The following is a 17,792-nucleotide window of genomic DNA, read 5'->3' on the forward strand; positions in this document are numbered from 1 at the left end:
TATTTGCGTTTCCGTACCGTAAAGGCCAGTATTCCAGTAACTGTTAACGAATGATGTATTGTGCAGCACTAACAGGAACACATCAGAACCTTAATGCTTTTAATAGAGAGAAAATCACAGTGCTGTGATACCTCCTCTCCTCTTCCTTTCAGCGTAATAACGCCGACCTTTAGTTTCACTGTGCTCTTAATATTAGCAAATATGCCATTTATTTTTCATACTTTTGTAATTGGGCTCTCTGTAAACCAACCTTTGGTTTGTGAAATAATTAATAATTTGTATTTAGCACAATTCTAAGGTCACTTTCTCACTTTCTCATTGTTATTCAGTTTGCCGAGTTTCTGAGACGTTAGTGCTTTCGGCTTGTTTTCTGTTTGATAACCACCTTTAAGCGGACCAGAAAAGACAAACTGAAGGTGCTTAAAGGAGCGACATGAACGCTCCACTGATGCACCAGCAATGACAGCTGTTGATTCTTGTCTATGTGAACCGTAGTTCAGTTCATTACTGGCACTTTCACACCTATTAGTCTGTTTGCCCAGTCTGAGTCAGAGCGAAATTGATACTTCTGCTTCGTTTGCCGTTTGGTTTGGTGTAACACCGCAAATTTAAACAAAAAAAAAAACCATAGATTGAAGATCGTATTGGAATAAAAAGTTTTTCTGTCTTTTGGCTCAGTTTAACAACTAACAGCTTGAAAACACACGGCAGGTTGAGTCACTTCCTGAGTCAATTCTGAGTCAAATCGCTTTCTCACTAGAATTCTATTGGAAGCGAACCGAGACCACATCGGTCAAACACTCTCAGACCCGCGTGTGATCGCGGTGTTCTGTCTTTCGTAAAGAAGCGCACCGAGAGTGAGAACACACCAGGATATAATGTTAGTTAGTTTCATTTTCAGCCTTTCAGCTCTTCAGCTAACACGGCAGCAAATACAAACTTCAGACCCTAAGTGCAGGAAGAAACGTCAGAGAAAATGCTTTATTAAGCCATAAACTGTATTAACAGTACTAACGTTCTACCGTTTTTTTTTTTCAAATAATGTACATTTGGATGAACAGTGATGCAAAAGAACTTGTATAAGAACCAACAAGAGTCCAGAGTCAGAGTCAGACGACACAAACGATTTTGTACAGTTGAAACTCATTGCATCATGAAAACGTCCAAACCAAAAAAAAAAAAGGCACGAAAAGCAAATAAAGCTTTGTTTTGAACTCGCAAACGAACTAGCAGTGAAAACAGGCAAGACAGCATGATAGTGCAGCAAAAACCTTTTTCCAGGGGCTTGCGTTTTTTTTCTCCCTCGCACTCAGCGTCGTTTGAGCGCAGCGTTCGGGACAATAGGTGAAGTGAAATCTGCCGTTTTCGGGCCCTTGACCAGTCCAGAGAGCCGATCCCTGGCCCTTGGAAGCTATCCCTATGTTGTACAATGTACATCAAGTCACGTGATGGGTTCAATTTGTTATATTGCTTCTCGTTTCTACTTTTGTGATGCTGGGAAACGATTTGTTATTGTTGCTGATGTATAAAACCAGACTTTCATGGCACTGGAGCTATGCAGCTCGCCTTTGTGGTGGGAATGCTTGCACTGAGAGCACTGAGAAAAACTCACGTCTCGTCCCGAGCGTGTTGTGTGAAAACGCCTGCAGGTTTTAACGTAGCGCTGAACATTTTGCAAACCTGCATGCACAGAAGTGTGAGGTATAAGATTGCTCGGATCGAGCCACGGCTCGAAAGGAATTCTACTGTGTGAACGCAAACGCAAACATTTTTTTAGCCCCGGGGGGCAGAATCAGTCGTGAGTGCAGACCACGTGTGAAAATGCCCTCAGGTGCTCAGAGGAACAGGGTGAAGTGTATTATGGGGTTTATCGACTAAATCTCGTAACCTCTGACTGGGAACGCACAGAGGTAGAAAAGGACGTGATTCTGAGTTCCGAGAGCTTCCGGCGTTCATCGATTGCTGCATCAGGTTAGGGTTTGTGTTACACTGTGGAGAAAGTGTGCTGTCTAGGTGCAGGGTCGTGACCTCCTGCCCTACAGCATGCCAACACCTCGGCTCATGCCTGAACGCTGTACTGCTTCACTTCTGCACGTTGACGCTAAAACGCTTGATTTTTCTTCGAAATAGCGCTTCGCTACTTTCAAACGAAACGCACAAGCCCGGAAAACCGACACTCATCGATCACAGCTGCTTATGCGTCCATGTTAAGCCCCCGAGGACGTCGTCGTCCCAGCGTTCACTGTTTGCTTGAGACTGTTCGTTTTTAAAAAGAGGGGGATTTTTCGCCATGGTAACTGGCAGGGTGATGGAGGCGTGGATTGCCTTGATGACGGACGAAAGGTTCAGTCTCCTGTGTGTGCCTATGTTTCTGTGTGTGTGTGTGTGTGAGGCACGACAGCTGCGTAGGCAGCGGGGTTGACCTTCACACGGTGAAATCTCAAGGCCTGTTTGGTTGCACGGAGCTCTTCTCCTCGCTGCGGACTGACGAAGCCTGACGCTAAAGCCTCCATCGCTTCTTTAGCGAATGTGTGATTACGACACACCAGTTATATTTAAAGCTTAAATTTCTAAGTAAGGAATAAAACACTTCAATACGTGCTGTTATAGGAAAATAATCAACAACAGAATGTTGTGGTGAAACACAGTTCCAGGCTCCGAAGTTGATTGTTTTCCCAGTCGTTCCCTCACCAGCCTCTCTTTCTTTACTCCCAAAACCTCCTGCCCGGCAGCTTGGCATGTTACCAAGAAACCGCAAAAAGTGTGAACTCCTCCGTCCTGAAGATGTTGGCAAACTTACAGCTTTACCTCGGACCCTGGAGACTCCTTCCATAAATGTTAAATAAACATCTCCTTACAGAAAACTTCACCATATCAGCGATACTCTCATCCGTTTATGTGGAGCGTCCGCCGTACAAGTCCCTGTGAATGAGCTGTTACTATAGAAACGATAACGTATTACGACGTCCGTATTACTATCTACTGTCAGTGCTGCTGTTATAGAAAATTAATCAACACCTTCTGACCAATCAGAATCCAACTGCATACAGATGATGTTGAAAAATACTGAGGTTTTCCTATAATTGAAAGGATATGCTGCTGATTATGATTGAACTGTGTGTGTGTGTGTGTGTGTGTGTGTGTGGCTCCCAGTTTTCCAGACTCATTCCCTCAGCCGGAAAACCTTAAGTGAGTCCTTCATTATCTAGTTTATTTGTTTGCTGTGATGTGTTTCACATTCGGGTTTGTGCGTGAAACGCGTTCCAGATGTTGTGCAGAGGCAGGCGGCTGGCCACGCCGCTGTTTGTGCTTTTTGTTTAAAGAAAAAAAAAAGAAGTACAAATGGCTCTCACATGTGGAGCCACCTCTGTGGATCCTCTTTCTCGCTCTTTCTCGTGCTTTCTCTCCTCCCCTGCTTGCATCTGGTGTTCATTTGCACAGAACTTCAAAGGTAAGGGGGGGAAAGTGAAGACGCGGAAATGAGAGGAATATTAATCCAGCCGCGTCGTCCCAGCTCAGGGTGCTGCCTCCTCTCCCACACGCGCGCAGAAAAATCGCCGCCGTGGCACCACGTTCATCCTTCATTCAGCCGAGGACAGAGAGTGTGTGGTGAGGGTGAGGGTGTTTGAGAGAAGAAGAAGGGGGGGGGGGGGGGGGGGAGACGCGTGTGTGTGTGTCGCCTCTCTCCTGTTAGCGTGTGAGTGATGAGCCGCAGAGCAGGCGGCTGAGGCCGGAGCTGCTCTCAGATGGGGCTAATTATCTGGTGGCCATTTTAGAGGAAGTGTTTACAGAGATGAGAAATGGCTGGATCCTCTTTTAAGGCCCCCTTTTCTCCTTCTCGCACACTCCTCCGGCCACCAACTCCTAATGACTAAACTATGAAAGAAGACAATTATAGGTCTAAGAATCAACAGGAACAAAAAAAAGCTGAGTGTGTTTTCGTTTCACCAACAAGAAACGCACATTTTTGCTTTTCAGTTGCAGCTGAGGTGACAAGAGACAGGCCTGCAGGCCTCGAGACACACTCGAGACAGAGAAAGAGGAAGCAGAGGAGCGGCAGGCTTTGTGCAGTGAAATAATCTGACGAGAAGATGAATCACTGCTGTTTGGGGTTCGGTTTCCTGCGCCGGGACGCTTGAATTGTCAGGACTTGCCTGTTTTTCTCCAAAGGCTTGGATAAGATGGCTGCCTCGAGCCTCCCCGAAGAATCACCCGACTTCAGCATGTGTACGCGCTTGCTACGTATGCGTGCGCGAGCACGGTTTGCCCTCTGGCCAACAGCATCATCATTTCATCTAAATTCCTTTCCCTCGGGCCACAGAAATAAAAAATGTACTGTCAGGTCGCTTTTTTCGATGGAGATGGAAATGGAGAAGAGTGAACTGCTGCAACTCTGAGTGTGTCTCAGAAGAAGAAGGCGTGAGACGCTGTAATCAACCCTGCGTGTGGACGTTCAGCATGTATAGGATGATCGGCATCGCTGATGCGCCTGCCATTATCTCCACATCAGAGCTGTCATTACGGCCGACGCCGCTGTAGTCCTCTCAGCAGCGTCGGCTCCAACAATGCTATGGGTGTCCTCGGTGTCCATTTCGCGTGCGCAGTCCTCTTTCAGGCTCGATTTTTAAAAAAATTCGTAGCTCCACGATATCGCAGACGTAACAAGCGAGTGCAGTATAGTGTGTTGTTCTTTCCCCGCATAATCTTCACAGTTTGACCACAAAGCCAGACGTGTTCCGAAACTGAAATACTTCCTCCAGCCTCGGGGCTTTCTTCATATTTAACCAGTTTCATTTCTCTCACATTTTTAAAAATTGTGTTAATTTTTTTTTTTTTTTTAAATGTGTCCTCCACTAAACTGCAATTAGCTGCAGGTGGATTTGTCTGAATGTGTAGCCGGTGTTAGACATCTTCACAAAGATGCACAAAGATGATGAAAATAAAAAAGGGGTTGAATACACATGGAGCGCAAGGGAACGAAAAATGGTCCAAAGTAGGGGGTCCAGTGCATTAGCACTCCTCTGGGGGGCTAATTTTATTTTTTGCCCCTAGGCTTTGCGAATACATTTTATCATCCAGAGTTGAATCCTTCATCGTCTATACGTAGCACAGAGTCATAGACGAGGGGTTATGATAGGTCAGGTAATAAACAATGCTTTTTATTAGCTGTAGTGTTTAGTTTAGTGCAGTATTTAATCGAATCGTTCCTCTTGTCGTATCTAATTTTATTCATGGACTGTAAAATAAAAAATAGCATTTTAATGCAAGACTCAAACCAGCAGCGTTGAAAATCTGCTCTGTGACATTATATAAATAAATTGAAACTGAATTGATGCAATTTAAACAGCACAAAATAAGCTGCAGAACCAAAAGTCCAGGCAGTGGAGACAACTGTTTCAGGCTGGACACGTGTAAGAGTGTGTGTGTGTGCGCGTGTATGTGTGCGTGTGTGTGTGTGTGTGTGTGTATTCTGTGATGTACATGGGTTAGGGGTTATTGTTATAGGAGGAGCTGGATCAGGTCCAGCTCCACCCTCTCGTAGACTTGCGCAGCGAGGACTATCTCGTCCAGGATTAAGCACAAGCATCCTGTCACATGATTAAACAGTGCAGTGTGTATGGAGAGATGCAGATTCTGCACACGTCCTCCTGAAAAGTTTCACAAACAAGAACTGGGCCAAACCGGAGCAGTCTGGTTCACCTTCATGTGAGACGAGGATAAAAATGGCCACGTCGACGTTTCCGTGTATAACGTTATGACAGAATGCACTGCGATTTCTTTCTATGTCTAATCTAATCTGGCTTCATTCTGACTCTTTTGGAATCCTTTTTAATATTTCAGTCTTGGACTAACACGAGTTTCCTTCGAGACTCATGAAGATGCTCATGCTACATACCTTGGGAAAAAAAAAAAAACGCTAACTGCCCTCTTCCTCATCCATGACCTTACGGACATCTACGATTGGTCAGCGTCACTTTGATTAGGCTCTCTTGGGCTTGTGAGTCGAATCCATGATCTCTTGAAAGCTTGAAGTTTCTCAAACAAACTCCAAACGAAAATCTAGTGCGTATCCTGTGTAACATTGTAGCTGTAACCAATCAGCAACAAGCAGTGTTTTTAGCCCCTCCCCCCCAAATCCCGTCAATTCCCAAAAGCACAGTTCCAGCTCTCTGGTGGCAAAATTTCCAGCACTTTATTTGTAATGCACAAAAAAGAGGAACTGACTCAGTCTGTATGCTGTTTTGTTTGCGGTTTGGTTTTTCTGTTTTGGGTGTGCGCCGTGTATTTTTTTTGTGGCCTTTCGCTCATGGGCTGTGTGTGTGTTTGTGTGTGTGTGTATGTTTCTGCGGTTCATGCTGATTGTGGAGATTGGAAAATGTATCTGTTCTCTGATAAACACACACATTGCGTGATAAATACACACACACAAACAGAGAGAGAAAGAGAGAGAGAGAGAGAGTTAAGGCCGTGAGAAAACCGGAGAGGGCCGGTTCTCTCGGCATGTGCACTAGGAAAAATCATCCCACACACCCGGAGACTTAAAGGCTGACTATAATTCCAACAGGTTTAACAGGAAAAAAATGGAACTGGGAGTGCGAATGTGTGTGTGTTTAGCCCCACATGTGTGGGCATGTGGATGTGTGTATATGTGTGTGTATGTGTGCGTGTGTGTGTGGAGCCCATGCCAGCCACAAGGTCTGGGTGCAAACATCATGGTTTTTCACGGTTTGACCACAAAGGCGAAACTTGTTTTTGCCAGTTCACTCCCTTCAGGCTAAAGGCCTCTGTATATTTAACTCCTTTTGTCTCAGGCACGTCGTGTCATGTGATCATCCAACATGAGAACTAAACTAAAACTGTGTGTGTATGTGTGTGTGTCTCTCTCAGGTGGAAGAGCAGTGATGTTACAGAGTTGAGGACACTCCCACACAGTGAGTACCGGTTTTTAATCACAAAAACAACTTTTATTTTATTTTATTTTTTCGGATGTATGCCGTCTTTCTTGTTCGCGTGTGGTGTGTGTCTGCTCATCCCTTTTTCACGAGGATGTCGATTTGTTTATTATTGCATGTTGTATCAAGACTTACGTACACTGTGGTGGTGCTCGCAAAAAATATACCAAAATATTCATGTGAGCATGTGGAATAAAATAAATGCAATAAGAATACACTGAATTTAAACAGAAACATGATAACGTGTGCTGAGAAGTGAGCATCTGAGCTGGATTAGGTTTCTGGACACGTGTGTGTTTGTGTGTCTGTGTGTCAGTGTGTGTGTGTGTCTGTGTGTGGGTTTTGTGTGTTTAGTAATGTTGTTTGTTCATACAGGATATATACGATGGGCGTGTCTTCATGATGTATGCACACACCCCTCATTTTAGTACACGCTGATTTGCTTTGAATTTTATTATCATTGTTGCATGTACTCATTAGTAGGTCACATGACCATAACAAGTCATGTTACTCAACAGCTCAATGGCTTTCCCAAAATTCCTGGAAGTGTCGCTTCTTTGAAATGTCTATATTTCATTGTGATTTATTTTATTTCGGCGTGCGATGATAGATAAGACAGAGAGGGCTTCCTAGAGTGAAGGAAAAGGGCAAAACCTCTTTTTTTCACAGATAAATAACACAATCGTTACCAACATGTCTGCTTATATCTGCTTGTTTTCTACAAAATAAAACACAGCGCAATCTTTCCATGACGTGATTCAGACGGAGCTAAAATCACAGACATGAGATCTGGTAAAAATTACGCTAAAAAAAAAAAATCTGTTCTGTATAAAGCTTAAGTGACACTTGATGTTTGACTGATACTTAATAAAAAATGATAACATTTTTTGGGTGATTTTTCAAACTCTTTCTAAAACTCTTTAATCTGGCAATGAATGGTGCGGCAGAAGGCGAGGAACGTGCCGTTACCCAGGCCGAGCCGTCGCTGCTCCGCTTCATTGTCCCGGTCCCTGGTGGTTGCAGAAAGTGACAGAAACACAAGGACAGTCCTTTTCTTTTCTTTCCTCCCTCCATCCGTTCTGCTCTCTCTCTCCCTCTTTCTCTCTCCCTCCAGCACTTTCTCTTGCTCTCGTCTGTTTTTCTACTCAAATTTATCCACCTTCTAATAGCATTTTACTCATGCGGGCGTGTGAAATATGATTGTGTGGCTGTGGGTGTGATCGCTGTACATATATATATATATATTTTCCTTTCTGAGGACTCTGTGTTCTTGTGAGGAACTGAGACACATCACGCCCGCTCCTGTCCACCTCGGCCACCGTACCCCAATCAATAATGGTAATGGAGGCCCCGATGGAGCATCGATTTCTTTTGAGAATTGTAGGAAAGAACGAGGCATCATCGCAGAGCGACATTTTGTCCTTTCTCCTTGCCTTTCTCGCCTGCGTCCTCCTGTTCTAGCGTTCGATAAAAAAACAACGAGCGACTCTATTTTTTCCTCTTGCAGCTGTCTGTAAAAATCTGAGGACTGTACCTATGATTATTAATAATCACATCACTTCAGATTCCTCTATTTTTTCTGATTTCCTTGTCTTTAATAAATCGTTAAATATGTGTTTAAAGATGTCCGAACCTACATATTATGACTTGCCATTTTTAGCAGGGTGGGGAGGGGCGGTCACTCGGAGCGCACGCTCGGCCAGTTTTCTGGTTCTCATGGAGGAAAAAAAGTGCAGAAAGGACTCGGGGCCGGCGAGGCACCCAGAGGGAGGTCTGAAAGTTGAAGCAGGAAAGTCGAGGTTGATCTCCACGGAGCGGAGTCTTCCTCAGCAGATGCGCCGTTCTCTCAGGACTCAGAGGGGAGAACGGAGAAAACAGCCACAGTGTCGTTTGTTGTTTTTTTTCCCCTCGTCTCAGTTTCTTAAAATATCCTGTCCTGTGTGAGGCCGGCCTTTTCCCAGATTTAAGAGCCAGGGAGTAAAACTATGTGGTATTGGTTTTTTTTTTTTTAAACATCTCTTCTTTTCTTCTCCAGATGTCTTCTCTATTTCAATCTATTTTCTTTTTATCTTCCTTTGTGCTTTTCTCATTCTGTCTTTGTAAAAAAATGTTTAGAAGAGCATAAAATTGTTTCTGCATTAATTGATAAATCACTTTCTGCACAAATTAACATCTAAAAATACACAAAAGCTGAAGCAGGTTTACTCTAGTCAAGAAGTCCAGGTTATATGAATATGCAAATTTATAAATGCCCCCGTGATATACAAGCCACACCCACCTGCTTCACCTGCTCATTTTTGAATGGCCTGCATTTGTGTGTATGATTACTCAGCTTTTAGGATTATTTTCCTGTAACAGCATGCCCTGAAGTGTTTTGTTCCTCTTATACCAGTGCAGTTTTGTGTTCATTAACGCATGCGTCCTCAGTACAAGTCCCCGTGAGGAAAAATAAACTTCAGTCTGGCTTTAACTCACTCGCACATGAGCGTGTGTAATCGTCCACGCTTCCTCCCATGTTCCCCATTTGGGCCATGGTGGAAAAAAGAAAATTAAGCCCCGCCCACAGCGGCCTTGAAAATCGAAGTGGCGAAGGAGCAGGAAATGAGGAAGTGGAGTGTCGAAAAAAAATTCAAGGAGGATGGCTAAAAGAACAGATGTGGGAAGTGCTGCTCTCTCTTTTTCAAGGACAGCTCTGTGTGTGTGTGTGTGTGTGTGCGTGTGTGTGTGTGTGTGTTTCCTGCTGAGGAGATTTGGAGCAAGAATGATGGAACTGGAGCCTGGTTTTACTGCTGATGCTGTGCAGGATGTGTGTGTGTATGTGTGTGTGTGGAATAGAGTGTGTCTGTGTGTATTTGTATTCTTTGAGGCAAAACACACAGGTTGTTTGAGAAGTGTAATGGATGCCTGGCTCTGTGAGTGTGTGTGTGTGTGTGTGTGTGTGTGTGTGTCTGTGTGTGTGTGAGAGAGAGAGAGAGAAAGAGAGAGAAAGAGAAAGAGAGAAAGAGCAAAATGTGTAATGGATGCCTGCCTGAGCTGAGTGTGGATGTCCAGATCCCCAGCGAGAATCATTACCTCAGCACAGAGATGGGGAGAGAGAGAGAGAGAGAAAGAGAGAGAGAGATGAAGAGAGGGGCAGATGGAGAAAGAACGACGAGATATACAGAGAGACAGAGAAAGAGACAGGACAGGGAGATGAAGAGAGAGACCTAGAGGGAGAGAGATATAGAGAGAGGAGAGATGGAGAAAAGAATGGTGATGGAGAGAGAGAAATGGAGGGAAAGCTGGAGAGAGGGGCAGGGATAGATGGAGAGAGACGGGAGAGATAGAGAGTAAGAGAGATAGGGAGAGAGAGCGAGACAGACAGACAGACAGACAGAGAGATATGGAAAGGGATGGAAAGAGAGATGGAGAGACAGAGAGGGATGGGGAGAGAGATGGAAAGAGAGGGGGAGAGAGACACAGAGGGGGGAAAAATAGCGAGAAAGATGGAGAAAGAGAGAGAGAAAGAAAGATATAGAGAGATGAGAGATGGAGGGAGAGAGAGAGAGACAGATAAAGGAAGGACAGCGAGCACATCTTTAAGTGAGTGACTGCTCCACCCCACCTCTCTGTCTCACACTCCCTTTGTTTTTTTTACCCTCTGTTACACACACACACACACACACACACACACACAAACGTTCATGCGCAAAACACTTTGCCATTTTTCTCTCTTCTTTTCCTTCTCCTTTTCTGTGTAAATGACGAGGCGGGGCCGCGGCTGTGAGAGAAGCCGCAGTGAAATAATCACCCGCACTCTGCGGCATTCTCTTACAGGAAAATAATCATCAGTGGCGTGGTGTGATGGAGCCGAGTCACTGCGACTGCCCTCACGCTGATTATTTTCCTACAACAGCATGTCCTGAAGTGTTTTATTCCTCTTACACCACAGCAGCAGTTCAACAGTACAACCTTCTCAATTAAAGAACCACATGGAGTTATTATCCGTTTATAGTTACATTTAATGTTAGTTCCAGTTCTCAGTAATGACTTGAAAAAGAGGAGGATAGATATTCCTTTCATCTTTCCACTTGTGGGATGCTTTTCCGCACACACACACACACACACACTCTCTCTCTCTCTCTCTCTCTCGCTCTCTCTCTCTCTCTCTCTCTCTCTCTCTCTCTCTCTCTCTCTCTCTGACTGGCTTCTCTGTGCGATGCGCCGGATGCTAAAGATAGAGGCAGCTGTGTGTTCTGTATTGATGGGAAGGACAGTGTGGCTCTGGACGCAGGAAGTTGTGTGTGTGTGTGTGTGCAACAACACCCAGACCAGCATGAGTTTTATACAAACATGTCTGACTGAAATACTCTGAGCTGAAAAGAGAACGTTGGAAAGATGAAAAAAAAATTTAATGCACCAATTTTTTTTTTTCGAGATAATTTTGAACTGAGGCACAAAATTATGATTCCAAGTAACATTCGTGGTTTAAACAAGTAACAGTACATGATATGTTTTGCCAATAACAAAATAGTGAAAACTATGAGCATTAGCAAAAAAATAAATAAATAGAAAGAGTGAGAAGGAAAATGGATTAGAAAAGCCTGTGAGAATCGCGATATGACATTCGTGCCACATCGCTCCACCTTTACGTGATCCTCTCATGTAGGATGTATTAGTGAAATCTGGATGAAAATAATCCTGCTTCTGATGGAAAATGGTTGAAAAGTAAAACTCGAGCTCTTTCGGGATGAGTGAGGGATTGATGTGTAATTGCGTCATGGAACGCAAAATCGACTCAGATGGTGAGTTTCCCCGGAGATTCACATCACACCCGAGACAGAGCGAGAAGAGCGACAGAGAGAGAGAGAGAGAGAGAGAGAGAGCGACAGAGAGACAGAGCGACAGAGAGAGAGAGAGAGAGAGAGAGAGAGAGAGCGACAGAGAGACAGAGCGACAGAGAGAGAGAGAGAGAGAGAGAGAGAGAGAGTGACAGAGAGACAGAGCGACAGAGAGAGAGAGGGGGGGGGAAACATTCGGAAGGTCACTAACAGCGGGTGGCCGTCGGAGCACTCAGCCCTGTTACTATGGCGATCCACCCCATAATACTGGGTAACTCTGTATTATTAATCTCTGTTTAAACACACAGAAGTCATGTCTAGTAAAAGTGCTCCAGTTTAACTGCTCCACTCCATTCTGTCCTGTTTAGTGTTAACTCCATTTAAAAAAGAACGACTTGGCCATAAACGTCCAGCTCGCTTCAAATTAACTGACGTGTGCACGGTTACGCTAATAAATCCGCTATAATTGCTAACAGGTTACTGCTCAGCTACGCTTTTACGCCAATTTATCAGGAAGTGTGAATCGCAATCGACCGGGACGAGAGCTAGTAAAAAATTTCTTGGAAAATTATCATCAGGATATTAACAAGTTTTTTCTATTATTATTCTTTAAAAAATGAATTAAATTACTGACTGGATGTGGTGTTAAATGTTGTCTATAATATTTATATATAATGTTATGATTTTTTTTTAACAGTTTTTTCCCCCCTTTTTTCAGTATTAAATATTAATTAAAAAAATAATAAAAGTGTTATTTTTTAAAATATATTTTTTATAAATAAAAGAAAAAATAATGTGACATTTTTGTAGCTATTAAATAAATAAAAATAAAAATATACATTCTGTAAATAATTTTTTGTGAATAAATAAATAAATAAATACATTTCTGCAAACATTGCATAGAGTGTCCTCAAATAGCTTTACAAACAGTACTACATGTGGCAGTTTGTTAGCAATCCTGTGTATCATGAAAGATATATCGTGTATTGTACAAATAAGCTTTGAGGATATGATATATTTTTATATGACACATCGCCTCAGTGCTAATTTGGACACACTGATGTATGGCGCAGGAAGTCCACACGGCGCGTCACTATCAGGCTATAAACAACTCTGAAACATATCAGGGTTTTTTTTTTTTTTTTTTTTTGGTTAAATGTCATTTTCTGTGTAACAGACCTCTTATGATAAATAACGTCCTGCGTCCTGGTGACGTCTCACTCCTACATGTCTCAGGTTACGTGTTCTTCGTAACACCCTGTGTGTAATACACTACAGTGTGTACTGCATGTGTGTTGTAGTGTGTGTAAATCCGCTCAAATCCAGAACATCTGCTGTTTTTGTTTTACACACAGTGTCACTGCTCTGTTATTAAACATCTCTGTATCACATCTACAGCTCTGTGCAAACTAGGAAACTAGCAATTTGACTATTTTTAGCGTAACACAACATCCTGAAGTGTTTTATTCCTCTTACACCATGTTACTGCTTTCATTCACTGAAGAATGACACGTCATACTTTTTCCATTTATACTTATATTAATTACATTACAGTGTAAACTTCTCTGTCCTGACGAAAACTTAAAGTGACAGCTTTACTTCTGACTCTGACACTGGAGACTCCTTCCATACCTGTTAAATAAACATCTCCTTACAGAATATGTGCCAGAAAATAACTGTAAGTTATTACTGTAGAAACGAGCGCATCAATATAACCCAGTGACGGTCAGAGCTGCTGTTATCAACACCTTCTGACCAATCAGAATCCAGAATTCAGCACCATGGTTGTTGCGTAAGTTGCCTTTCCATGTGTGTGATCGCTTTAAATGATGATAAACTTTGTTTTAGTTCGTAGCCTCATGGAAATTTCAAATCCATCAAAACAATTGTTGATCATTTCTCTCCAGTAATGTAACCCTAAGATGTTTTGTGACAAAAATGACATGAATTACAACCAACAGAAATGAAATGACTCACATTATTTCTTGTTCCACTTTAATAGTCTCTGAAGATCCCATTTTAATTCTTATTTCTTTTCTTTTGGTCACATATCCAGCCAGAACCGTGCACACTGGTCCATTCTGTGACGTGTTCTGACTAGAGATGGCACCGATCCGATACGCAGTATCAGTGTCGGGCTGTTACCTGCAAAACATGGCGGATCAGATATCTGAGAAAACTTAATGGATCACGTAACAAATGGCAAAGATCGGAATTGGATTTGGAAAAGAAATGTGTTTTGGAACTGGAAATGGTTACATATAAAGAGACTTGACTTGAAAGAGTTAAGTGTAAAGTGCTTCAGTTTAGCATTTTTTTAAGGAGAACAATATCAGATGAGTATCGGGTCATACTCAAAGTTTCAGTATCAGAAAAAGAAAAAGTGGTGTTGTGCCATCTGTGTGTCCAATGTTGAAAAGATAATGTAAACAACCTGAGAGAAAATGGGATTTGAGCCTTAAACCGGAATTGAGCACTTAGGCTTGCAGTGGGAATGCAGTCATCGGCAAATCTTTGATTTTTTTTTTATGATTGTTTAAAAAAATCTGAGAGCCGTGGGTTCATTCCAGCATTCTGTCACTACGCTATAAAGAAAATATGCTGGTGTCTCGGTGCGGATATCTTTTTAAGTAGGAAGCAGCTCAATCTGTTTTTATTTCTAAACACACACCCAGTTGAACATGCAGATCTGCTGTAGTTCACCTTCTCCTACTGACCTGCTTTACTAACACTGTGGGGTACAGCACAGTGCATTATGGGTATAGAGTGTAAAAATGATTTGGGTCGGAAAATCAGTCCAACAATCTGCGATGCTGCTGCTTAGATCCAGTTTGAAAAGGAAAACGTTTAAAAAAACGATATTGCTGATGAAAATTGATGCATTCGATGATCTATGAACATTGCCTAGTTCCAACAAACACACACACACACACGCACACACACACACACACACACACACACACACGCACACACACACACACACACACATATGCACGCATGTGAGTGTGTGTGAGAGAGAGAGTCTTGAAAATGTTCCCATGGTGGGAACTGAATGAATATTGGATCTTCGCTGAATTGAATTGCATCAGCGCTGAATTGAATCGTATCAGAGCTGAATTGAGTCACATCAGCACTGAATTGAATCACATCAGCACTGAATTGAAGCATATCAGAGCTGAATTGAATCACATCAGAGCCGAACTGAATCGCATCAAAGCTGAATTGAATCACATCAGAGCCGAACTGAATCGCATCAAGAGCTGAACTGAAGCGTATCAGAGCTGAATTGAATCTCGTCAGAACTGAATTGAATCGCATCTGTGCTGAATTGAATCGCATCAGAGCTGAATTGAGTAGCATCAGACCTGAATTGAATCATATTGGTGCTGAATTTAAGCGTATCAGAGCTAAATGGAATCACGTCAGAGCTGAATTGAATCTAATCAGAGCTGAATTGAATCGCGTCAGAGCTGAATTGAATCGCAACAGAGCTGAAATGAAGCATGTCAGAGCAGAATCAAATTGAATCAGAGCTGAATCAAATTGTATCAGAACTGAATGGAATTAGTATCACCTCTGTGAATTGAAGTGTATCGAATCATTACTTGTCTAACTAGCATTTTTTTTGTATGGTATATTATATATCGGGATGTGTGTCATATCGTATCGTCTGAGAGATGAGAAAGTCTGAAAACATTTCTGCGGTGGAAAACTGAACTGAATCATATTGTTTCAAATCTGAATCTAATTGTGTTGGAGCTGTACCGAATAGTATCGGAGTGAAATCGAATCGTATCGGTGCCGAATCGAATCATATCAGAGCGGAATCGAGTTGGATCAGAGCCAAACTGAATCGTATCAGATCAGTAGTGAATTCGATTCATTACGTGTGTAACTGTATCGTTTTTGTATTGTATCATATACTACATATTGCAATGTGTGTCATCTCATCTGCAAGATGGAGATTCACACAGTGGTATGGAGCTTTGTCCGGCGTTCAGCAACTTCGGGATGAAGAGGAATGCGAAATGCAGAGAAATGGCCGGAACGATTGTTTGCGTTGCGGGCCCTGAGCCTTTCTCCTGCGTCGCTGATGCTAAAATCGGTGTGTGAAGATGGCTCTGAAGAGTGAGCGCTGGAATACTAATGAAGGAACGACAGGAGAGGCTGCTGCGCTCCTCTCCTCCTCTCCGCAGTGGGCTTGCTCGCTCTTTCTCTCTCTCTCTTTCTCTCTTCTTTTTTCCCCCCTCTTCCCTCTCTCCCTCCTTCCATCTGCTCCTCTCGCTCACACAGAGGATAAACTGTGTACATGATGACATTTACACCGCAGTTGCACGCAGAGAGGGAAGGGGAGTGTGTGTGTGTGTGTGTGTGTGTGTGTGTGTGTGCGCGTACGTTTGTGTGTGTTCATGCGCATCAGTCTAAGCCCTGTCATATACCATCTTCTCCCACTGCTTTTTTCCTCTTCCCTCCATTTTGCTCTCGGCTCACTCTCTCTCTCTCTCCCTTTCTCTTTCTCTCTCTCTTTCTCTCTCCTACCTCATCTCTCTATCTTTCTCTGCATGTGTCCGGCGTGGGATGTGTCTCAAGAGTGCTGTGCACAGCTAATTTATACACACACACACACACACAGAGTGGAGTCATTATTTATGTCTTTGTGAAGGGCAAATATAGAAAGGTGTGGTTGCACTTTACTGAAGCTCACCACTGTGAATCACACACACACCTACAGGTCAAATGCAGTGTACAATAGCCAGTTTGAGTGTGTGTGTGTGTGTGTGTGTAAAAGAAGTGATTATGTCCATGCAATTTATACGTTAGTTTAGCATTTTGATGAAAGTTTCCTTTAAATTTTATGTCATGTCATACTAGTATCCATTTTATCTTCATATCTTATTATATATTACGTAAGGAATGAAATGCACTGTGTTGTGCAGTCATAGGAAAATAATCAACTACAGGGTGGTGTGATGGGTTACTGTCACCAGCCTGATGTTGATTACTTTCCTATAACAGCACGTCCTGGAGTGTTTCGTTCCTCTTATACCACAGCAATTTGCCACTGTTAACAAAATGTTTATTTTTCATGCTTTTTATCCATTTATAGCTGCATTTAATGTTGTGGAGCGACTGCAAACAAGTTCGTTCCCATTATTACTTACGTTATAGCAGCTATAAACATTCATTCTTTCACCAGCTTCATTTTTTCTCTCTCTTGAAGCTAACAAGACAAAAAAAAAACTCAGCTTGTCATGTTACCAAGAAACCGCAAATGAATCAGCACCCTCTGACCAATCACAATCCAGAATTCAAAAGCGCTGTGGTAGAAAGTTACTTTATTGAGGGATAAAATCCATATGGCACGAAATGTTGGTACAATTCTGTTCAGTTTTATGCAAATGAAGTCAAAAGAAAAGGTCTGAATGCTAACTGCACCCTTAACCCCGCCCCTAAATATATTTTATTTTACAACCTGATGATGTTTTTGGATCAATGCAAACATGCCCTATTGTAAAACTGTAACGGTTTGAAATTGTTAAGCTCCAGTTTGTTAACGTTGCTCCTCTTTATAATTCAGTTAAATTAGTTTTCATGAGGTTTTATGCTTTCCGTAAAAAAACGGTGCAGCTTGTCGTCACTACGTCAGCGATGTGGAGTGATGTCACGTCGTAAAACGGTACAAACACTATAAACCAATGCTGCGCTTATGGCACAAGCTCATCACTAACAAACTAACAAACTAAAGGCTTTTGTCCTTACAGAGCATTTGGGTTTCGTCACATTTTTGAAAGGAGCATTAACCTCAAGGAAGATATTTTTGAGGAAATCTCAATGACTTGTCAGTAGTTTCATTTGCAAAATGTGCAGTGTGTGAAGTGGTAACCTCTCCCACACACTTCATACAGATTCCTGCACACACACACACACACACACACACACACACACAGAGACTACTGTGTCTGATGGGGTCTGTGTGTGTGTGTGTGTGTGTAAAAAGTTTTAGGGTTACTGAGATCCA

The 17,792-nt window shown here is 42.6% G+C and overlaps 1 protein-coding gene across 12 annotated transcripts in view; it reads left to right on the forward strand.

The window, feature by feature from the left end:
- The window catches only part of baz2ba (bromodomain adjacent to zinc finger domain, 2Ba), a 92,296-nt gene that overhangs the window by 9,532 nt on the left and 64,972 nt on the right, over positions 1-17,792 (forward strand). For all 12 annotated transcript variants that reach the window (XM_026933109.3, XM_026933108.3, XM_026933113.3 and 9 more), the window contains exon 2: positions 6,889-6,932. The gene's annotated coding sequence lies outside the window, so the exon portion shown is untranslated. The remainder of the gene's footprint in view (positions 1-6,888; positions 6,933-17,792) is intronic.

This window comes from Pangasianodon hypophthalmus, chromosome 2, assembly GCF_027358585.1.
Source record: "Pangasianodon hypophthalmus isolate fPanHyp1 chromosome 2, fPanHyp1.pri, whole genome shotgun sequence".
Classification (NCBI taxonomy): Eukaryota; Metazoa; Chordata; class Actinopteri; order Siluriformes; family Pangasiidae; genus Pangasianodon; species Pangasianodon hypophthalmus.